This window comes from Canis lupus, chromosome 5, assembly GCF_011100685.1.
Source record: "Canis lupus familiaris isolate Mischka breed German Shepherd chromosome 5, alternate assembly UU_Cfam_GSD_1.0, whole genome shotgun sequence".
Lineage (NCBI taxonomy): Eukaryota > Metazoa > Chordata > Mammalia > Carnivora > Canidae > Canis > Canis lupus.
Genome location: NC_049226.1, coordinates 4,001,497 through 4,026,306, shown reverse-complemented (window position 1 = coordinate 4,026,306; position 24,810 = coordinate 4,001,497). Strand labels below are relative to the sequence as shown.

The following is a 24,810-nucleotide window of genomic DNA, read 5'->3' as shown; positions in this document are numbered from 1 at the left end:
CCTTACTATAACAGTCTTGGGTCTGTAACATGATAGCCTCGCTTGTGTTCCTTTTTACCCCACTGGCTCTCAGTAGTCTTTGCTAAATTCTCTGCTTTCCCTTAACCTTTAAACATTAGAATTCCTTTAAGCTCCATCATAATCCTCGTCTTGTCTCACTCTATATACTTTTTCCCTAGGTGATCCCATCCATTTCCATGGTTTTAAATATCATATGTATGTCAACAATACCAAATTATATGCCCGAGCCCACTATCTTGTTCTGAGCATCCAAGGAAGCCAACATTGTCAAAGGAATACGAGTTCACAAAATAATCAAGCAGCAGAGTTACATAAGGATTAACAAAGGGAATGCACAAACAATATAGTACCTATTCTAAGAGGAATAATTGGTGGAGTAGAACAAGAATTCATGATAAGTATAAAAAGTGTTTTCATAGAAATAAAGAGGTTAGAAACATGAAGCAAAAATAAGCAGTTATTAAGAAAAGCCCGACACTTGATGGGATGAGGGTGTTATGCTATATGTTGGCCAATCGGAACTCCAATAAAAGATATACAAAATAAAAAAGAAAAGAAAAGCCCTAGTGACATCAGTGATTTTCTCTTTGTTAGAGTTGAGGAAGAGGATGAAGAATGTCTTCCAGGATGGAAGGAGCTTAGGTGAGACCCCAGGAAAACAGCGCAACCCGATGCAGTAAGATCACTTTGATAAAGGCCACAGATAGTAGGAGAAGCAGACCAAGATCAGAGGAGTCTTGCCTACTCTGAGCGGACTGATAGTCACATAGTCAGAATCTCCTCTCTCCCCTGCTGCTGCTTCCTCTCCTGAACAAGACAGGTGAGGGTGAGGCAACCAGAGTTTGCCTACTGATGGGAAGGTGAGAGTGGGAGAACCAATAGTAAGGGGTAGGGAGTGAGGAAAGAGAAGGAGAGAGAAGGGAGGGAGGGAAGGAAGAAGGGGGATGGGGAGGGAGAGAGGGAGTGGGCAAGAGTGAGTGTCTTACCTGGAAACTGGAGAGAAACTTCATGGTGACTATAAAGATAATATTTGAATTTATTTTTTTATTATATTTACAGAATATTTTTCGGAATGAGACTGAGATTTTAGTCAGTGGATGAGTAGGGGATAATAGAATATATATTGACTCCTGCCCCCCATTCCTGGCACAGAACTCCTGCAACCCTCATCATTTCTTAAGTGAATAGGGCACTTAGGACTAGCTCTTGTTCAGATATTGGTCTTTGACCCTATTCCTGACACAGAGCTCCTAAAAACCCTTGCAAATTCCTGAGTGGTGAGAACAGTAGGAACACCTTGTGTTCTAATGAGGTGACTCTGAGTCCGTGCTGGATGTCACCTGGATGGGGACTGGTCACCAGAAAGACCAAGCCATGATTAGAAGCTTGGAATCTTCAGCTCTGCCCCACTCCCACTCCAGAGAGGTAATCATGCCTGCATGATGAAGCCTCCATAGAATCCCAGAAGTATGGGGTTTGGGGAGCTTCCGGGTTGGCGATCACATCCATGTACCGGGAGGGTGACAGGCCCCATCTCCACAGGGATAGAAACTCTCGTACTTGGGATCCTCCTGGGCCTCACCTTTTGTATCATTTCATCTGGCTGTTCGTCTGTATCCTGAATCATTATCCTTGAATGAACTGATGGATGTAAGCAAGCATTTCCCTGAGTTCTGTGAGCCACTCTAGCAAATTAATCAGACTCAAGGAGGAGGTGTTTCGATCTTCCAAACCTATAGCCAGTTATTCAGAAGTATAGGTGATAACCTGAATGTGTGGCTGGCGTCTGAAGGTGTGTCTGTGTGTGTGTGTGTAGGGGGGGTTGGTGGCAGTCTTGTGGGACTGAGCCCTTAACCTGTGGGATCTGGTGGTGTCTCCATATAGATAGTGTCAGAATTGAGTTGGATTGTTGGTGTTGCAAAGAATTGCTTATAGTGGGGGCCAAACTTCCACATATTTGGTGACTAGAAGTGTCAGAAATGAAGTGTTCCATGTAAATAGGAAAGGAGACACTAAGGAGAGAAACACAGTAGGGAAGAACTCGACAGGAGGGAAAAGACTGAGCTTTTCCATTTTAATGAGACTATAGAAGTCATCACACTGGACTAAAATTTAAACAGGAATTGAATGGAAAAAAAAAGGAGACGTGTACTCTATGTGTGCTCTAGGCAGATTGAGCGTTCAAGGCCAAGAAAAGTACAAGAAATTTTGAAAATAAAACATATTGCCTATTATACCTAACTGAATTGAGAACTCTGAATTCACCAAGCAATTACTTGTTGACCACCAGGTATATATAAGCTATTGTCTTGACATTAGAGATAGAGCAGTTACTTTGAAAAAATCTTTTCCTTCATGGAGCTTACTTTCTAGTGGCAATCAAACCCTTATATAGATTATAGACTGAGGGGTGTCCCAGCCTACAGCTGTGTCTCCATACCAAAAAGAACACTGTTTAAGAGAATTTTCTGCAGTGGTGAAATGGTTCTGTATCTGTGCTGTCCAATAGCCATATGTGGCCAATAAATTTTATTTAATTTAAACTCATTTCAGTTTAAATAACCATCTCTGTCGAGTGGCTGTCATTTTGGACAAGTAGGTGTAGAGAGTTTAGTAACCTGCACAACCAACGTTTATGCAAAGTCCTCTTATAACGTAGGACTCAGAACCAATCTATATGACCGTTCCATGGATACTTGAAAAATAAAGCATGTCTTTTCAGAATATAAAGTTTAATAAATATCATCTAGAGATACCCTATTATTTATGCTATTTAGGATGTTGATATAGTTATTGATTACATTCAACCAGTTGATCTGTCATGGATTAAGAGGAATAAACTAAACATTCCTTCACTTAGGTGCTTCTGCTAAAGTCTCAGTTTCTAGAATTCAGTAACTTTATTCTCAGCTGGACACTGTCTTCCCTGTAATTACTGCTTATTTGAAAATAAGAGTTTCAGGAAAATGTCTCAATTAACATTTTATATTTAACATTGAACATAGTAAGGAAATAGATATTTTCTTTGCCCCACTGCAAACCACCACATGTTTTTGGAATTTCAAGGGCTTTCCAGCTTTGCTGGAGCATGAGGCCACATAATCAGCAGTAGGCCCTTGAACTCCAAAACACAGAAGCTATCTAGACTTCACAAACATATTTGCTTGTCTCATAAATAAATGGGGGAGAGTTATGTAGAATTGGAAATAAATATCTGATAGAGTTGGTTTAGCAGCTTAATAGTGTCAGGACAGCTTCTCTGTGAATCTTTTGACCTTTACTTCATGTTTATCATTTCATGGTTATCAGATGGCTGCTGGAGGTTTAGATATTATGTCTACATTCAAGGGATGAAGGTATGAGAAAGGGAAAAAGCTTTCTCAAGTACCTCCATTCCTTTTTCCCAGAAAGAATAATCTTTCCCAGGAACATCTTGCGTATGTGTCATTAGCCATAAATGTGCCTGCCAATGGACATGGTAAGCTTTTAGGGAGAAAGCAGAAGCAAGAATTTAACCTGACACAGTGACACCCAAAATAAAATAAAAGTTTAATCAGCAAAGAAGAGGGAAATAGATATTGAACAAGTGACTAACAGTAGGGATCCAACTTATTTTTCTTCATATAGTGAACCAGTTTCCCAGAAGAGAAAAAGCAATTACTGATTTTACACAACAATCTTTAAATCACAAATCTCCCAGTCCGTGGGATTGGAATGAAACAAATGCTAGTAATAGAGCCATGGCATCCTCAGAATCACTTTTATATTTCAATGAACAGTGCTAATAGATTGAGCTCATTTCAGTAGCTGGATGCTTCTTATCCTATTAGAAGTATCCCAGGAAGCTCCTCAGCCCCACATACACTCCTGTCAAACCCGCACATCAGTCTGACATACATGCTTCAACACGGTTGAACCCCTGTGGAAATTATTCAGTGGAATAGAACAAATGGGATGGCACTCTACAAATGTGAGGAAGAGGCAAAATAGTAAAGAAAAGAAAGTCAACGTAAGCAGAATAAGCCACGGGGATACTGGCTGGAGAGATAGGAAGGGGCCGTACGTAGACTTGTAGGTCAACGGTCGGGATCAAAGATTTTGTTTTAAGTACAATTAAGGTATTTAGCTCACACAGAGTGCATGCTTGGTTTGCAAACTTTCGTAGTGTAGTCATCCGTGGGAAAAACAGTATAATGCGTTCAGATATCTTTTGTAAAGTTGGATAAGTAATTTATCAATTTCAATATATTTAATATATTCAATGAGATGCTTTGATAGGCATCTGCTGTACCTCAGACAGCCAAGGAGGAAAATGTAGCTGTGTGTATCGGAGGGGGCTTTCAGCAGACCTCCCTCTCCTGAACCCACAGACTTACGGAGTTCAATGGCAAATAAATATCCCTTTCATGGACTCTAGTTTCTCTTTTGTAGTCTTTTCTTTTTCTTTTTTTCAAAGATTGTATTTATTTTATTTATTTACGAGAGAGAGAGAGAGCAAGCACAAGCAGGGGGAATAGCAGAGTGGGGGGAGAAACAGGGAGCCCAATGCAGGGCTCAATCCCAGGAACCCAGGATCATGACCCAAGCTGTAGGCAGACGCTTAACCAACTGAGCTACCCAGGCACCCCTCTCTTTTGTAGTTTTATACCCTTATGTGTGAGCTTCATGACCTGTGTGCCACCCAAATAACTGGACCTATCATGTCTGTTAAAGAAACCACTGGACATTCTGACTGATTGGCGATAATGGACACAAAGAACTGTGGACGGCTTAAGATATAAATTGAAAATGAAATAGAATTAATGATGGATTCGGTTCAGGAAGGCATGGAGAGGGATTAACAAAAAGAAATACTTCCCTAGTTGTGGGTAAAATAGTGCTTGCAGGGTATTGGTTATACATCAGTAATCCTATTGCATGAATGAAAAAACGAAGTTACAATAGTCACAACACGTACAATGTTCTACAGTTTTAGGATATTTATGATATTGGGAGGACAGGGTTTATTATTCTGCTTTTTTACAGATGTGGAAACTGAGGCTCGCCCTCTCATAGTTCTACTTTTGCCAATCTGGAGACTGGTCAGAGACAAAAGATGTAATGTGATAAAGATAATAAAGGCAAAGAGGGCCACCAAACTGCAAGGAAGGTTAGAAGAAAGTGAGGACCCTTGTGTAGGTAAGGAGAAAGAGGCGTGCGGGTGATACGGAGGCTGCACAATGGACTTTGAACAGTTTGGTTGTGGGTGATGTAATTTAAAAGACATAAGGAAAAGATGATTTTGGGTGTGTGTGATTACTTTTGACTGGTATTTTGGGGGTATTCCTGTTTCTACATGATTCTAGGCAGAAGACTGAGTTCATTAAGATTCCAACTCTAATGTTGCTCAGCTAATTTTGTCACCTTGAGTGCATACGTGACATGTAACTTGAGCAAAGTTTTGTTTAGGAGGCAGAGCATGATTTGGGGGCAGTGGGAAAATGCAGTTGGCCAGTTTTATGTTGAACTTCGTGAAAGGCAAGATCAGATGGGCCTGGAAAAATGTAAATTAGAAAACCTTACTAACTGAATTTGTTGTATATTATTTCTCTTGCTGAAAGAAATTTTAGAAAATACAGAGAATTAGGATGAAAGTATTCACAGTTCCATTGTGTGAAAAAACAATATTTTAGGGTACTTCTTCTAGCCTTATGTATTGTATATGTAAATATGTGTATAAAAACTTCATAGTATGGTTAATAATGGAAATGATACTACACATAACATTTTATAACCTAGTAAAAGTGTTCTGTGAGGACTTTCCTGTTAAATTATCTTCTCAAAATGACTTTGGATGGCACACATCATGTGGGTGTGCCGTGAGTTATTTGACTATTTCCTTTTAGACTTTATTTGAGCTATTTTCCCATTCCCATAATGAACCTTATTATTTGCTATTTCTTTTTTTTTGCCATTATAAATTCTACATCATTAACATTCATGTACTAAATCTGTAACTGATAAATTTTCCAGAATTAGAATTACTGATCGGAAGTAATGAACACTTGTGCTCGCTTTGGCAGCACATATACTAAGATTGGAATGATACAGAGAAGATCAGCATGGCCCCTGTGCAAGGACGACACACAAATTTATGAAGCATTCCATCCAGTCTCACACCTGAAACTAGTATGATGTTGTATGTCAGTTATACCTCAATTAAAAAAAAAACATGATGGACATTTTTAGAACTCTTGGTAGACAACGACAAATGGCCTTTCAGGTTTGAACCCCTTTGTATGCCTGGCAATAAATGACTGAATTTCCAATTTCACTGCTTTCTCCCCACTACGGGGAATTAGCTTTTAAAACATGAAAAATAATACCTCATAATTTTAGTTTGCATGAGTTGGTTGTTAGTGAGTTTCAGCATTTTTCATGTGTTTATTAGCTATTTTTCTCTTAAAAATTGAATTCATGTGTTCAGCTTATCTTTCTGTTCTGTCTTCATCATTTATGACAGCTTGGACCCAACACAGAGGGATAACTAAATAAATATTTTTACAATTAACTGAAAATCCATATGGACTTTCACCCAGGAACCAATAATGCATATAGTTTGCTGCTCTTCTTCTATTAATTTTCTTAAATTTAACGATTTCTCTTATCAAATGTATTATTCAGGGAAAATGTGACTTTTCCCCACTGCTTGCTATAGTCCTAAGAGACATTCTCCCAGTTGAAAGCTCTCTCTTCATTTTCACTCTACTTCATACATCAGCAGCAGGGACTCTTAGGTTATGGAAGGGCAATGTATGGACTGCATATTTATTGAACTCTAATTGTATGACTAAATGAATGCACCAGCCATGCAAATACAAATGTAAGTCTTAAAAATAATAATTTACATAATTAGCTGACAAGAAGGCCTGAGCTATTATTTAAGTTCATATATAACATTACATCGTCAAGTGTTAATTTATGCTCTGTTCTTTCCCGAGTGATTGAGCTGTTTGGTAGTTTTATTTATGACTCATGCTTAGATTCATTTTGCAGTGCTGATAATGTTGAGATAATGGGAATTTATAGTTAGCTCTGACAAGAGGCCATAAAACAAATGACTGGATGTTTTCTCTATTGCCAGAGGCTCGATTTATAACATAAAGTACTTAATAATTGTTATTAATGAACCCGCTGTGGTTGGTATATAGACACAGCTGGAAATCACATCTGTTATCAGACAGCCTGGGTTGAGTAAAGTACAAACACGGCAGGGAACTAATAGCTACAAAAGGAAATGACATCACAGAGCCATAGGAAGTGCCCGTAGATGTTAGCTATACTGAGACAGAAAAATTTAGGATACATTTGAGGAGAATTTGGAGCTTCAAAATTTTTTTCTTCCATATAGATCCCATATAGATGTCTTCAATTATGAGCTACAGTTCCAGGGTCAATCCATGTATTGAATATTAGCAAAGTTTATGTCTTATTTTTTAGATAAAAATAAATAAAAATAGTCCAAATTCAGCCTACCAACTTACATTTCCAGGCTTCTCTTCTGCTACCGCTTTAGAAACATTCTGTTTTATTCAAATTGGGTTATTTGTCTTTGTTTTTATAGACTTATGCTTTCTTGCGTGTATGCTTTACCTTATGTTGTTTTCCCCAGTTGAGGCTATTTTAAACTAGTTCAAGAGAGAAAGAAGTATTCTTACTTATTTTCTATCTATCTATCATCTATCTATCTATTGATCTATCTATATCCATCTATCATCTATCTATCATCGATCTATCTATTCCCATTTGTCCCCATTCTCAAGTTTCACTCTCTGCATTCACCATTGTCAATCATTGTAATACATATTATATGTATTATTTGATTCTATTTGAAGTATATTTGATTATGTGCTTTTTCGTGCGTGCCTGTTTATTAATTTGTGGAAGTGTGATAAATCACAGATCTCATTTTACATCTTTTACTTAGCACTGAAGTACCAGCCATGGTACTCCATGCACATCTAGCCCAGTCTTTGTAAATGTTTTGTAAGATTCCATGTGTATCCACTAAAACTAACTTGTCTACTCTTCAGTCAGTGATGGGAACCCAGATTGCTCTGAATTCCTATCACAATAAGGTAACGACAGGCATTTTTTAAAATTTTTATTTATTTATGATAGTCACAGAGAAAGAGAGAGAGAGAGGCAGAGACACAGGCAGAGGGAGAAGCAGGCTCCATGCACTGGGAGCCCAACGTGGGATTCGATCCCGGGTCTCCAGGATCACCCCTGGGCCAAAGGCAGGCGCTAAACCGCTGCGCCACCCAGGGATCCCATAACAGGCATTTTTATGTATGACACCTGTGGATCAATGGGAGCCTCTCTTCAGGCTACATACCTAGGAGGGTACTTGCTGGGTCACAGAGTGTGTGTAGACTTGATTAGACTATATACTGACAGAGTGCCTATATCCTTACATACAACTAATAGTTGGCATCACCTAGTTTTATATTTCAACTAAACTAACAGGGGTAAGATAATATTTCATGATTGTTTTCATTTGCTTCTATGATTACGACTGAGTCTGAACATCTTTTGATCTGCTTATCCTTTTGGGGTTTGTTCTGTTTTAATTGCCTATTCACATGCATGCCCCTCTTTTTTCTCTTGGGTTATTATCTCTTGTGGACTTAAAGGAATTCCTTGTATATTTTTACATTGTCAGTTTTGATACTGCAAATTTTTTCTTACAGTCTGTCACTCCTCTATTAACTCTATCCATACTACTTTTCATTAAACAAAAATACTTAATTTTGATATAACTATATTCAACAAATTTTTGCCCAAGGATTTGTGCTTCTCAAGTATTTTTTCCTTTTTTTTCTCAAGTATTTTAAAGACAATTCTTCCCTACCTCTAAATCACAAATACATATTCTGACATTTTCTTTTATTGCTTTTATATTTTCTCCTTCATTAACCTGGATTCTACTTTTTATTTTTATTTTTATTTATTTTTTTAAAAACATTTTTCTTTTATTTATTCATGAGAGACAGAGAGAGAGAGAGAGAGAGAGAGAGAGATGTGGAGACACAGGCAGAGGGAGAAGCAGGCTCCTTGCAGGGAACCCAAGGTAGGACTCGATCCCGGGACCCCGGGGTCATGCCCTGGGATGAAGGTGGCGCTGAACACCTGGGCCACCCAGGCTGCCCTGGATTCTACTTTTTTAAAAAAGATTTTCTTTATTTATTGAGAGAGAGAAAGAACGAGTGATGGAAAGGGGGAGAGGGAGGGAGGGAGAGAGAGAGAGAGAGAGAGAGAGAGAAGCAGACTCCTTGCTGAAGAGGAAGCCCAATACGTGGCTCCATCCCAGGACCCAGAGATCATGGACCTGAGCTGAAGGCAGACGCTTTAACTGACTGAGCCGCCAGGCGCCCCTGGATTCTACTTTTTATACATGATGTATAACATCATATACAAAACAATCTATCCTTCCTCTTTTGATTTGTGGTGCTTTATTTCCATATTTATCCTATATTAGATTTTAACCTATACATGGTCTTTCTCTGAGTTCACTGTTTTCATTGATCTATTTGTCCATCGGTTTTTATATCAATACCTACCCGATTTATTACTATGTGTCAGGGCAGGCAGATTGCCACGGACCCTGAGCATCCCTGAACCTCCTGCTGAGTAGGCCAAACTGCAAGGGTTATGCGTGTCTTAAACTGAGTATTTTCTGGAGCTGTTCACACAGGCAGACAAGTAGGCCAAGTGACCACAGTGTGACTCCTTGACACTCTCTGGTGGGGGTGAGGGGGAGAGAGAGGGAGATACTGTCTTGTCTGTCGCTTACCACAGAAGGTGCTGTGACCATCTGGTAGAGCTGTTCGGGCCACTGCTGTGCACCGCTTTTATTGCTCTCAGTGCTGAGTATAATTAGTATTGATGTTTTATATGCTTATGCTGTGAACCCTCATGAAATTCGAGGGAGACTGTCCCAATTGGAAAGAGTCACTTTTAGAGAAATGAGAGTGTATACAAGAGACCAACAATTAGGCTTTCAGCTTCCTCTCATGTTGTACAGTGGAAACTATAAACTTCCGGAAAGAGAAAAGGAAATCACAGTCTTGGCGTCTGTAAACTCCAAAGACCCTTTTGAACTACAGAGATCTGCTACTAATAACTATGCTGATTGGAACCAATAGTGGTGAATGTTCCGCCAACACTCCAATGCGAATTCTGGTGTTTGGGGATAAAATATTCATTACTATCAATTATGTCAAGTTGGTTGATAGTGTTGTTCAAGTCTTTTTGTTTACTAATTTTCTATCTGTCCTGTCTATCACTTCCTGATAGGAGTGTTGATATCTCCCATTATAATTGTAGACTTGGGGCAGCCCCGGTGGCACAGCGGTTTAGCGCTGCCTTCAGCCCAGGGCATGATCCTGGAGACCCGGGATCAAGTCCTGCCTTGGGCTCCTTGCATGGAGCCTGCTTCTCCCTCTGCCTGTGTCTCTGCCTCTCTCTCTCTCTCTCTCTCATGAATAAATAAATAAAATCTGAACAAAAAAAATTGTAGATTTGTCCATTTCTCATTTCAATTATGTTTGTTTTTGCTTTATATATTTTGCATCTGTTATTAAATGCATACACATTTTAAATATGTTATTTTTTTAAATATGTTATTTTTTTAGCGAAGTGACAATTTTATCCTTAGGAAATATTCTTTTTTATCTTTGGTGATAATACTCGTTATGAAGTCTACCTCATCTGATGTTATCTTAGCCATGAGTGAATGGCTTATAATGAATGTTTATTGGCATCACCTTTTCTGTCTTCCACTTCTTTTTTTCTTTTTTTTTTCCCCACAGAGGAATTCTACCAAACATTTATTTATTTATTTTTTTGTATATTTTTTTATTGGAAGTCCACTTCTAACTTATCAATCTCTTTATATTTAAGGTGGGTTTCTTGCAGATCACATTTAGCTGTTTTTCTTAAGTCTGATTTGAGAATCTGGCTTTAAATTGAAATATATAGACCAACGGTCAACAAAGTATCTCTGAAATGGCCAGATCGTAATATTTTAGGCTTTTGGATCATACAGTCTCTGTTGAAACTGCTAAACTCTGCTATTATAGCATGAAAGCTGCTTAGACCACACGTAAGTGAATGGGCATGTCTGTATTGTATGTCCAGTAAATTTTTAAAAAATATTTTATTTATTTGACAAAGAGAGAGAGAGAGAGAGAGAGCAGAAGCAGGGAGTGTGGCACGTAGAGGGAGATGGAGAAACAAGCTCCCCACACAGCAGGGAGCCTCCTGCAGAACTTGATCCCAGGACTCTGGGATCAAGACCTGAGCTGAAGTCAGATGTTTAATGGTCTGAGCCAACCAAGTGCCCCTCCAGTAAAATTTTATTAACAAAAAATCACAACAGGCTGTAATGACCCATGGTTTACACCCTTTATGTTTAATATAAATGTTTATAGGCTCAAGGTTAAATCATCCAACTTGTCTGTTTTCTATTTGTCTCAGTGTCATTCATTCATTTTCATTTGCTTTCCTTTTCTTTTCCCACCTCCTTTTGGACTGAGTATTTTTAAGATTCCATTTTTTAGTATATCAAAAACCTTTTTTTACATTTTAAATGATTGCTATATGGTTTATGATATATAGCTTTACCTTTTCACAGTCTACCTTACAATATTATTGCACTTTTTAGATTAAGATTCTTTTTTAAAAAAAGGTTTATTTGTTCACTTAAGATAGAGAGAGGGAGAGAGTAGGGGGAAGGGAAGTGGAAAAGGGAGACAAGCAGACTCCTGGCTGAGTGCAGAGCCTGACTTGGGGGCTGATCAAGACCCCAAGATCATGACCTGAACTGAAGCCAAAAGTTGAGATGATCAAATGAGCCACCCAGGTTCCCCTGCAGATTAAGATTCTTAAATACTCTCACTTTCCACCCAGTCGTTTGTGCTATTTTTGTCATACATTTTACCTCTATGTGGGTTATGCTGTGTACGTGCAACTATTTTTTCCCAGCTTTTTTGAAGTACAATTGACAAAGTGTTATATTATATTTAAGGTGTGTACATTGTGATGATTTGTTATATGCATACACTGCAAAAGGATTCCCATACCCCCAAGATAATTAACACCTCACATATTTACCTTTTTCTTAGGAGGAGTGAGAATACTTTAGTTCTACTCTCTTAGCAAATTTCAATTATACATATTTACCAACTACAGTAACCATATCACTCATTAGATCCTCAGACCTTAGTCACCTTATAACTGACGGTTTGTACCCTTTAATCAACCTTTCCCTGTTTCCATCCCCCCCTCCCCCCGCCCCGAGTCCCTGGCAACCACTGTTCTACTCTGTTTCTATTAGTTCAACATTGTTTTTTTTTTTTTTTACATTTCACATGTATGTGGTATTATGCAGTATTTGTCTTTGTCTGCCTTATTTCATTTAGCATAATGCCCTCCAGATTCATTCATGTTGTCACAAATGGCAAGATTTCCTTTTTTTTCTTTAAGGATGAAGATATTCCTGTGTGTTTGTGTGTGTGTGTGTGTATGTGTGTGTTCTATCTGCCAATAGACGCTGAGGTTGTTTCCATATCTTGGCTATTGTAAATAATGCTGCAGTGAACATGAGAGTATAGATATGTCTTTAAGATGAGGATTTTGTTTCCTCTGGATATCCAGAAGTGGGGATGCTGGGTCGTGTGGTAGTTCTTCTTTTAATTTCTTGAGAAACCTCCCTTACTGTTTTCTGTAGTGACTGCACCAGTTTGCATTCCTACCAACAGAGAGCATAAGGGCTCACTATTCTGCATGTCCTTGACAACATTTGTTATCTTTTATCTTTTTGCTAATAGACATCCTAACAGGTATAAGCTGGCATTGTGGTTTTGATTTGCATCTTCCTGATGATTAGTGATGTTGAGAATCTTTTCTTATATTTGTTGGTCATTTGTATGCATTCTTCAAAAAGACGTCTATTCAAGTGCTTTGTCTGATTTTTAATTGAGTTGTTTTATTTGTATTGAGTTATTTGAGATGAGTTCCTTATATATTTTGAATATTAACCCTGTATCAGATATGTGGCTTGCAAATATTTTCTCCAATTCCGTTAAGTTGACTTTTTATTTTGTTGATGGTTTCTTTTGCTATGGATAATCTTTTTAGTTTGATATTCTCCCACTTATTTCTTTTTGCTTTGGTTTCTTTGCTTTTGGTGTAAAACCCAAAAAAAGTCATTGCTGAGATCAATGTCAAGAAGTTTTCTCCTTATGTGTCTTCTAGGAGTTTTACAGTTTCAGTTCTTTTTTTTTTAGTTTATTTTTATTTTTTAAGATTTTATTTATTTATTCATGAGACACACACACACACACACACACACACATACACACACACACACACAGAGGCAGAGACACAGGCAGAGGGAGAAGCAGGCTCCATGCAGGGAGCCTGACGTGGGACTTGATCCTGGGACTCCAGGATCACACCCTGGGCTGAAGGCAGGTGCTAAACTCCTGAGCCACTTGGGGATCCCCTACAGTTTTAGTTCTTAAGTTCAAGTCCTTAATCCATTTTGAGTGATTTTTGTGAGCAGCATAAGATAGGGGTCCAGTTTCATTCTTCTGCATGTGGTTATTCAGATTTCAGATTTGCCAGACTCCACAGTGGTGTGAGCCAACAGAAACACGTCTGTCTGTGTCTCTAAACACACAGACACACACACACACACACATTTATGTTTGTCTATTTATGCAAGAATTTATTTTATGCAATATATATACACACACACATATATATACTATGGGTTCTATTTCTTTTTTTGAAGGGGGGGTTCTATTTCTTTGGAGAACCCTGAGTGACACAACATATAAACTTGATTCTCCCTCAGTGCACTTCCAGGCTTTCAAATATGTAATCCTCTAAATTTCTGCCTAGCTTTGCCATTCACTTCTGTGACTTTAGTTTTTATATAATTTTCCAGAGCTTATAATTGTTAGCTATGTGATAGTTAATCCGATACAAGTTATCCTCCCATTTCAAATCTAATTTTTTCCCAATCATATTGGGCATTCCTTAGATGTAATCTAATCTGGCCATTACTATATTCTTACTAGAAATTGCTTGATTTGGTTTGCTAATATTTGTTTCAGGATTTTAAGTCATGATTCATTATTAAAATTTGCCTGTAATTTGTCTTTCTTGTACCCTCCCTGTCAGATTTTAGAAAAAAGGAAATGCCAATTGCATAAAAAGGGTGTTTTTCCTCTTTTAAAGTAATTTGAAAACATTTATCTATAGTTAATTTGTTTTTCTTTTTTCTTTTAATTTTAGGTAGAACTTGCCTGTTTGGACCTGGCATTTTCCTTATAGAAAGATTAACCACTGATTCAATTAAAAATGATTATAAGGTTATATGACTTTGATGTTTCCTACTTCTTTTTCAATTAGTGTTAGTAACCAAATTTTTCTCAGAAATTATCTTTTCTTAATGCTTTAATTATGCCTTATAATTTAGTGGCATGAAGTTTTTCATAATACGTATAATCATTTTAATTTTTGCTATATCTCCAGTAATACCTATAAAGATACTTAATACTTCACTTTATTTTGTTGCTGGTAGTGGTCGCAGTATTCTCTCTCTCTTTTTTTATTCTCATTATAAATATGTGAATTTTATTGGCCTTTTTCTAGATGCTTTTTTGGCTTTGCTGATTTTCATTATCTTAATTTTTTTAATTGAGATATAATTGACATATAACATTGTGTTAAATTTAAGATATACAACATGTTGGCTTAATACATTTATATATTATAATCAGATTACAGTAATGCTAGCTAACAACTATATTATATCACATATTTATTATTTTTTGTGTTGTGAAAAGCTAGAATCTAGTCTCTTAGGAACTTTGAAGTTTATAATTTAGTGTTTCTGAGTATAATCACTATGTTGTTCATTATATTTCCAGAATTTATCTACTAGTTGTAAGTTTGCACCCTTAAACAATATCTTCCCAACTCCCCCACCTCGTACCTCCTACCATTCTATCCTATTTTTACAAGTTCAGTTTTCACCATACAAGTGAAATTGTACAATATTTGTCCTTCTCTGACTTGTCTCGCTTCGCATAATGCCTTCAAGGTTTATCCACATTGCCACACATGGCGGATTTCCATCTTTCCTATTGCTGAATAATATTCTGCTTTAAATATATATGTGTATATATATATATATATATATTTATATATCTCACATCTTCTTTATCCATTCATCCGTTGACAGACACTTAAGTGGTTTCCATGTCTTGGCTATTGTGAATAATGCTATAATGAGCATGTTTATGCAGATATCTTTTCAAGAAACTAATTTCAATTCTTTTAGATATATATCCAAGAGTGGGATTGCTGGGTCATATGGTAGTTCAATTTTTAAGATTTTGAGGAAAAGACACTGTTTTTTATAGTTGTTTTACCAATTCTTCATTATCTTTTTTTTCTATTTTCTTAATGATTGGTCTTAAGTTATGCCCTTACTTTGTCTTTCTTCATATTTATTATGCACTTTTAAAAACTTCTTCATTATTATTTCCTCTTTTTATTCTTTGTTCTTTTCTTCTATAGCTTTAAGATCAGAAATGTGTCCTAAGTACCACTCTAACTGTATCCCATAACATTTTAAAATGTTTTATTTCATAATTTCAGAAATAGCTTTTAAAAAATGATTTCCCTTTACTTATTGATTTCTGTTAAGTGACTTTTTAGTTAAACAAAAATATATTGTGTATGTTACAATTCCTTGAAATTTTTTGAAACTTGCGTTGTTAGTACTTAGTATGTTGTAGATTTTCATAAGTGCCCTTGTGAATTTAAATAACACATGCTTCTCAAGTGGTTGTTGGACTTTAGAGGGGAGCCAACAATAATACACCTGTCTTCTCCATAAGAGTTCTGGTAGCAATCAAAAAATAAAACAAAAATTTGACAGATGGAATCCAAACTATCACTTCTATAATGATCAAGCTAATGTTCGAGAATATGGCTGATAGTCATGGGAAAATAAATGTTTTAACACTAAATCTCAGGTTTGGGCAGAATTATCCATCTGGTCACAGGGAATGCTGGTCACACACACCTCTCTGATAATGGTAGTGGCTCTAATGATCAAATTATGGCATAGAGTAGTAAAGCCATGTGGTCCCTGTTGGAATCTTGGTTCTAAGAGAAATTGAAGAGGAAGGGTCTAGCAGCTACATGTCACATTTTTTTCCTTCTACACTGAACAGTCAGATTAATCCCTTAGAGAAGAGTGTGTTGAATTAGAATTAAAGAGAAGTCAAAAGTGTTACTCCAGTGAAATTCCCACCACATGAAATGACATGTCAGGACTGTTCCGCTCCCTAACATTATTCTTTATATGTTTATCATATCAAGCTTATTCATTGCTTTGTTTATCTTTCAAATCCTTATTTCATGCCAGCTCAGCGAAACATGTGAAGTATTTATATATATTACCTAGTATTTTCAAGTTTGTGCATGTGTAGGATGCATTTATTATTTATTATATATATTTGTTATGAAAATAAATGTTTACTTTTCATCTTATAGATTTCTGCCCTTTATTAAGTATCTGTCTTCTCTTCTAAAATAGTTTTTGTTGCATTTTCCCAGTTTAATAAGTATTTTTTTTTTAAGATTTGTTTACTTGACAGAACGCATAAGTGCACAAGCATGGAGAGCATAAGGCAGAGGGAGAAGTAGGCTCCCTGTTGAGAGGGGAGCCCAGTGCAGGGCTTGACCCCAGGATCCTGGGATCATGACCTGAGCCAAAGGCAGACTCTTAACTGACTGAACCACCCAGGTGCCTCATATTTTCCTAATTTAAAGGGGCTACTAACTTCCTTTCATTTTTAGTTTTCCTGAATAATAGAAGTATTTAATGTCATATATGTATTTTTCTGATTATGGTTTTTACATTGCCTCTTGCTTTTGGTATTTTTTGTTTTACTTTTCTTTGATCTTAAGCACTTTTTAAAGGGGGAATAAGGTTAACATCAACACTAAGGGTGGTCTCTAAGAAAAGCTTTTGAAATAACAATAAATAGTTGGAAGGTTATTTGTGAAGATAAACCTCATTCTATAATCTTGGTGACAGTAGGAGGGAAATTTGATGGAATGTAGGCTAGTTGTTTTGATGTGAGTCACTGACTTTTGTTTTGTTTTTTTTATTCCCCAAGTTGACTTGGCTACATTTTTCTGGATCCCTTCTTAAGTCAATTTCTAAATTACTATTTTCTGCTTAATGACACAGTCTCTGTCTGCTTCTCACAACTTTCCCTTCTCCTTACCTTTCAAGCCCAGTATTGCTAAGGAAGACAGTGCTCACATGGTGAAGAAGATTGGTATCTAGGGTTGTAATTTAGGTGGAAGTAACTTTCTTTCCTGTATTATTCTATCCCTAGGAATGACTTGCCCATTCAGAAGTTAATGAGAAAGAAAAGTTGGCTTTATCTCTTTCTAATCCTAGGAAAGGAGGAATGTCAATTGGAGGAAGACATAGGGGTAAAGAGGCAACAGGATTTTTCTAAGAAGTTTTGAGATCAAGTTAATTCTCCACCGCTGGTCATTTGTTATGATATACAACAATATATGACTCCTGAGTAAGTGGGTAACTGCAGTTTCATGGAGTTACCTGAAATGATGAACTTTTTGTCCTCTTGGTCTTCCAGATTAAACCATACACCTTAACAGGAAAACAAAACATTTCCTGTTATTTAATGTAAATCTTAAGAGCACAGAAAACTGATACTTCAGAAACATGCAACAACACTAATTGATTTTATTGCTTGATCTGAGATGCCTGCAACTTTATATAATCTCATTCTTGTTATACTAAGTTTTGATTTTATTTTTTTATTTTTTTTTAATTTTTATTTATTTATGATAGTCACACACACACACACACACACACACACAGAGAGAGAGAGAGAGAGAGAGGCAGAGACATAGGCAGAGGGAGAAGCAGGCTCCATGCACCGGGAGCCCGACCTGAGATTCGATCCCGGGTCTCCAGGATCGCGCCCTGGGCCAAAGGCAGGCGCTAAACCGCTGCGCCACCCAGGGATCCCCTAAGTTTTGATTTTAAAACAGCTTAGTACTCTTTCTGATTACTTCTATTAAATTGAACTAAAACACCAAAATATTATACATAAGACAAACATAAGACTCTGAAAAGTGGAGAGAAAAATATTGACTTCTTAGGGTCTTTGGGCCTAAGAAATGGCATGCTGGTCCCAAGCTTGTTGCTGGAGAAACCAGAATGCAGAAATGTCAATGAGTGCAGGATAAATAAAAACCCCAACAAAAGCCTGCTCTCTAGCTAAAATTCAGGACAGAGGAGTCTAGCAAGATCTAAAACTTTTACATAATAACTCCTTTACTGTAGCCACAGAAGAAACTGTGGCCCACCCCCATTTCTACCAGTAAAGGACAAGTGAGGAGCATAAACTCCCACCCTAATGTGGCTCTAATGAGACACTTTAATACCCCTACTTGGATAATGTCAGAAAAGGCCGATTGGGATGATAAGACTTTCATCTTCAATGGCTGATGACAAGGCATCCTCACCATGATGTCAATGAAGACCATGTGAGGAGCCTGGATTTCCATCCCCACCTGCCAGTAATATGATACCCCTCTCTCTTCTCACTTTGGTAGCATTATGGAAGCCCAATGGAGAGTTAGGATTTTTGTCATCACTCACTGGCAGTGAGGCCACTACCACTAAAATATCAATGGATATCACATAAGGATGCAAACTACCACCCTGCCCAACAGTAATGGGAAGTCTCTCTATCAATGAAGGCCAAATGGGAAACCTGGACGTCTACCTCTAACTGGCAGTGACAAGGTGTCATATATCCTTCCTCTTACTGGAGCAGTCTCAGGGAAAATCAGATAAAATGGAAAGTTTAGCTAAGATCCATTTTTATAACATAATACAAATATGCCCAAATTTCAATAAAAAAATCATTTGTCATACCAAGAAGCAGGAAGAATTCAAAGTGTATAAAAAAAGCAATCAATATATGGCAACACAAAAATGACAGACACATTAGAATTATCTGACAAAATTTTTCAGGCAGTTATGCTATAAATGCTTCCATGAAGAATTATGGACATATGTGAAACAAATGAAAATATATAGAACCTCAGAAAAAATAGGCATAGCAAACAAATGGAAGATATAAAAGACCACATGGAATTTTAGAACTGAAAAATATAATAACCAAAATAAAAAAGCTCATTGGATGGACTCGACAGCATAATGGAAGGAATAAAAGACAGAATCAGTTAACTTAATTATAGAAGAGTAAAATCACCCTATCTGAACAGTGAAAAATAGATCAGAAATAAATAAATAGAGCACTCAGAGACATTTTGGGATATAACAAAATAATTTAAGCTTCATATCATTGAATTTCCAGAAAGAAAGAATAAAGAGGGCAGGAATTAAAAAGTACTCAAAGAAATGATGACTGAAAACTTGGCAAGAGACATGAACTTACTAATTTAAGAAGCTGAGTCAATCCCAAACAAGATAACAACAAAAAAAAATCTATGTCAAGACACATTAGAATTAGAAAACTAAAGTCACAGGAGAAAATCCTGAAAACGGTCATGGAAAAATGATACTTTAACCATAGTGGAAAACTGCTTCAAACAGTGAGATTTCTCATCAGAAACTATGTAGCACAGAAAGAAATGGCACAATATGTTTCAGAATTGCCAATCAGCATTTTATACGGAGCAAACATACCACAAAATTAAGACATTACATGTTAGCATGAACATATCAATATTACATTAAATTATTAAAAGTTCTAAATACACAAATTAAAAGACAGAGATTGGCAGAGTGGATTAAAAAAAAGAAAGTGATACAATGATCTATTCATTATAGAAAACTCACATTCTGTGTGCAGGTTAAAAATAGTAAGATGAGAACACGTAAAATTATGCAAATACTAGTAAAAGGAAAACAGAAGTGGGTATATTAATTAGGTACAGTAGACATTACAGCACAGAAAATTATCAGGGACAAAGAGGGACATTATATAATGACAAAAAGGTCAATACCAAATGCTCATGTACCAGACAACAAAGCAGCAAAATATGTGAAGCAAAAACTGATATAATTAAAACAAGAAATAGATCAATCCAGTTATAGTTGGAACTTTCACCCCTCTCCCAACAATCGATAGAACAACTACACAGAGTATGAACAAAGATACAGAAGAACTCAAATCTTCCATCAACAAAGAGGATCTAATCAACATTTATAAAACATTCCATGCAACAGTAGTAGGTAAGTTCTTTTGTTTTTCAAGTGTCCATGGGACACACACCAAAGTAGACACTATCTTGGGTCATACAACAAACTTAAACAAATTTTAAAATATTGAAATCATACAGAGTATATTCTCTGACTACAAGGAATAAAACTAAAAATCAAAGCCAGAAAGATAACAGGAAAATCTCCAAACACTTGGAAATCCACAGCACACTTAACTAAGCTATGGGTCAAAAAGAGGGCCTCGTGAGAAATCAAAACAGACATTGAACTGAATGAACGTGAAAATAAAACACATTAAAATTAGCAGGACACAACCAAAGTGTTGCTGAAAGGGAAATTTGTAGCACTAGATTCCTACATTAGAAATGAATAAAAGTATCAAATCAATAGTGTAAGTTCCTACCTGAAGAACCTGGAAAAAGAAGAAAATAAACCCAAAGTAAGTAGAAGGAAGGAAATAACAAAAGTAGGAAGTGATAAGTAGGGAAATAAAAATGGAAAAAAATAGTGTAGGAAACCAATGAAAAAAGACCTGGGTGGTTAACAGAGGGGCGGTAGGTGGGGATACAGTGAAATAGGTGATAGGGGATTAAGGGGTGTACTTGTGATGAGTATCAGGTAATGTATAGAATTGTTGAATCACTATATTGTACACCTGAAACTAATATAAAACTGCATGTTAACTACTGGAATTAAAATAAAAAACTTAATAAAAAATTTGCCAAATCCCTAGCAAAACTGACAAAGAAAAAAAAAGAGGGCACAAATATGCCTTATGTTTAGATATATTTGGTCTATTTTTAGCATTGAAAACAAATATTCAATATGAGGAATGAAACAGTGTAATCATTATAGACTCTGCTGATACCAAAAGAGAAATAAGAGAATGGCACAAACAACTCCACATATACAAATGTGATTTTATTGGTTAACCATTTCCTAGAAAACCGCAAACTATCACAACTCACCTAATATGAAATGAATTATATGAGTAGCCTCATAACTGTTAGGTAAATTCAGTTCATAATTTAAAAACTCCCCCCAAACAAATATCTAGGCCCAGAATGTTTCACTGGAGAATTTTACCAAACATTTAGAGAAAAAACTGATATCAAATCTATGTAATCTCATTTAGAAAATAAAGGGGGAGAAAATAAAAATTTATGTTATGAATCTAGTATTACTGTGATATCAAACCAGAAAATACAGTTAACAGAAAATCCTACAGACCAATATCTGTCATAAACATAGATACAAATTCCTTTGTAAATATTCACAAACAGAATTTAGAAATATATTTAAAATATTATACAGCATGATCAAGTTGGATTTATTCTGGAAATGCATGTTGTTGGTTCAATATTTGAAATCAATCATCAAATGCACCATCTTAGCAAGTTTAAGGAAAAAAATCATATAATATTAATTGATACAGAAAAAAATCATTTGAAAAACTTCAATATACATTCATGATTAAAATTCTCAAAAAGATAGGAATAGAGGGAAATTTTTTTTTTTAAAGATTTTATTTATTTATTCATGAGAGACACAGAGAGAGAGAGGCAGAGACACAGGCAGAGGGAGAAGCAGGCTCCCTGCAGGGACCCCATGTGGGACTGGATCCTGGAACCCTAGGGTCACGACCTGAGCTGAAGGCAGACGCTCAACTGCTGAGCCACCCAGGCGTCCCTTGTGAAATTTTCTTAATTCTATAAAGAACATCTAAAAAGAAAAAAAAAAGCCTCACAGCTTTTACATAATAGTGAAGACTACATGCTTTCTCCCTAAGATCAGGAACAAGCCAAAGATGTCTGCTCTCTTATTCAACATAGCGCTGGACATTCTTGCCAGGTAAATAAGATGAGAAAAGGAAATAAAGGGCATATGGCTCATAAAGGAAGAAATAAAACTGTTTCTCTCTACAGATGATATATTTTTTTTTTTTGGAAAGCAAATATCAAGGAATATTGAAAAAAGGAACTTCCAGATGGACAAAATCATTTGTGATTTTGGTATATTAACAATGAACGCTGGAATTAATTATACAGAAATATTTATAATATTTATAATTGCTCAAAAAATGAAATGCTTATGTAATAACAAAACATGTGCAGGATTATATGCAAGAACTACACAACACTGAAAAAAATCAAAGAAGACCTAAACAAATGGAGAGATATGCCATGTTCATAAATTGGAAGACTCAACATAGTAAAGATGTCAATTCTCCTCAATTTGATATACAGGTTTAATGCAATCCCTATAAAAACTTCAGCAAGCATTTCTGTAGATATAGACACTGGTATTCTAGAACTGGTATGGAAAAACAAAAGAAGTATAATAGCTAAAATGATTCTGAAAAAGAAGAAGAAATGGGTGAAGGTAAAAATAGATGGGCACATATAAAAGCCAATATTATTATAATTTTGGTCTGTAATTCTACCTTTTATCATCTACGGGATTTAAAAGATAAGTGCATAAAAATACTGTGTACATAATGTGTAAAGATGTAATTCATGACATCAATAACATAAAAAGGGGGACATAACTCTATAGGAGTAGAGTTTGCAACTGTGGTTGAAGTTGTTCAACCAGTTCAAAGTAGATAGTTCTAAGTGTAGGATGTTATATGTAAACCCCATGGTAGCTACAAAAACAAAACAAAACTCTAGAATATACAGAAAATACACATTGTATACAAAAAATGCTAAAAATAGACCAAATATGTCTAAACATAAGAGCTAAACTATAAAACTCTTAAAAACACAGGGAAAACTTCATGAATTTTCACTTCTAGGTATCTACCCAAAAAAATCGAAAGTAGGCGCTCAAAGAGATACCTTGTGCGCTAATATTCATTGCATTATTCACAATGGCCAAAAGGTAGGAACTGTCCATTAATATATGAATGAAAAAATAAAATGTGATATATTCACACAATGAATATATATATATATATATATATATATATATATATATAGATATAGATATTCATGTAATGGAGTAACCTTAAAAAGAAATGACATTCTGACAGAAGTTACAACAAGGAAAACCCCCAAAAACATTATGCCAAGTGAAATAAGCCAGACACAAGGGAACAAATATTGTATGATTCCACTTATATTGAGGTACCTAGAGTAGACAAACTTTATATATAGAGAAAGTGGAACCAGGGGTTCCAGGGGTCAGGGAGACAGGGAAACGCGAGTTATCTTTAACGGGTACAAAGTTTCTATTGGAGATGATGAAAACGTTCTGGAAATGGATAGTGGTGATGGTTCCACAATACCGTGAAGGTACTTAATACTACTGAGTTTGAACTTTAAATGGTAAAGTTTATGTTATGTATATTTTTTCCCCAATAAGAAAAGCAAAAAAAATCGAGGAGATCCCCCCAGCTCTCTCACGTGTTTTTTTTTAAAGTGCTTTCACACCCGCTTTCTTGGTTCTCTGGGTTACACTTCTTTGCCCCGCTGTTTGAGGTCACCTGTACGTATCCTCTCATACTACTGATCCCGGGGAGCTATGGTGTTTGATTCAATTGCTGCCCTTAGGAGCCTGCAGACTTGGAGAGGGCAGGCTGTCTCCACCGTGGTGTCCTAGGATCTATTATGGGTTTGGCAAACAGTGGGTGTTTCAATATTTATTGTACAATAACAAGCCTCAAAGATGGGTAAAACGATTGCTAGAAATCTCAAGTCTTCTGACCCTAGATCCAGTCATCTTTTACGGGGACAATGCAATATTTTCTAGTGATCCCTCTACTTCTAGTACTTCTAGCATTTAGGCAAGTAGCTGTCTATCGTGGTGGATGGTAGTTTTGTCTTCCCCTGAAATAGCTTTTGCAACGGGCACATTGCTTTTAGTTTTAATCATGAGTCCACCACAACCTTTGAAGGTTTCTTCCTGTCTACCTGCCACCACCTTTCCCTCACCCCTTATTAGATTGCTTGTAAAAATAGTAAGGTGGAGTATCCCAGGCAAAAACAGAACTGGAGCAATTCTGAATAAACCAGAGATTTAATCATCTATTACTGGGTTTTTCTGAAAAGTTCCTTTTCACTCCTTACATCTTCTGGCAATCCAAAAAATTTCCAGGGTACAGTGTATTCAAAACCTGGGTCAGCCACACACACACACACATGCACACACACACACACACACACGTTTTCAAATGAACAGTTTACAAATGCATTATTTGCAAACATTTGGCTATTTTGGCATTTGAGGGGGATATCAGAAAAACTACAAAGCACAAAATTTTGGCTGGATCCCGGGAAGGGTGGGGGAGAAGGCTGGAGAGGAGGAGCTCTTGGACGTGCCAACACAGTGCAGTGGGCAAAGACATCCCAATGCCGACTCAGCCACCTCAGGTGCGATGGCAGGAGTGCCCGCAGCAGAGGGCGCTGTGGGTCTGCGTG

At 36.5% G+C, this 24,810-nt stretch overlaps 1 long non-coding RNA gene and 1 other non-coding gene across 3 annotated transcripts in view; both read left to right on the top strand.

The window, feature by feature from the left end:
• The window catches only part of LOC111095780, a 112,509-nt gene that overhangs the window by 47,987 nt on the left and 39,712 nt on the right, over positions 1–24,810 (top strand). For both annotated transcript variants that reach the window (XR_005359045.1, XR_005359046.1), the window contains exons 3-4: positions 616–841; positions 5,047–5,199. This is a non-coding gene — a long non-coding RNA (uncharacterized LOC111095780). The remainder of the gene's footprint in view (positions 1–615; positions 842–5,046; positions 5,200–24,810) is intronic.
• Positions 6,068–6,174, top strand: LOC119872103. Its single transcript, XR_005360287.1, has one exon. It is a non-coding gene; the product is annotated as a U6 spliceosomal RNA (small nuclear RNA).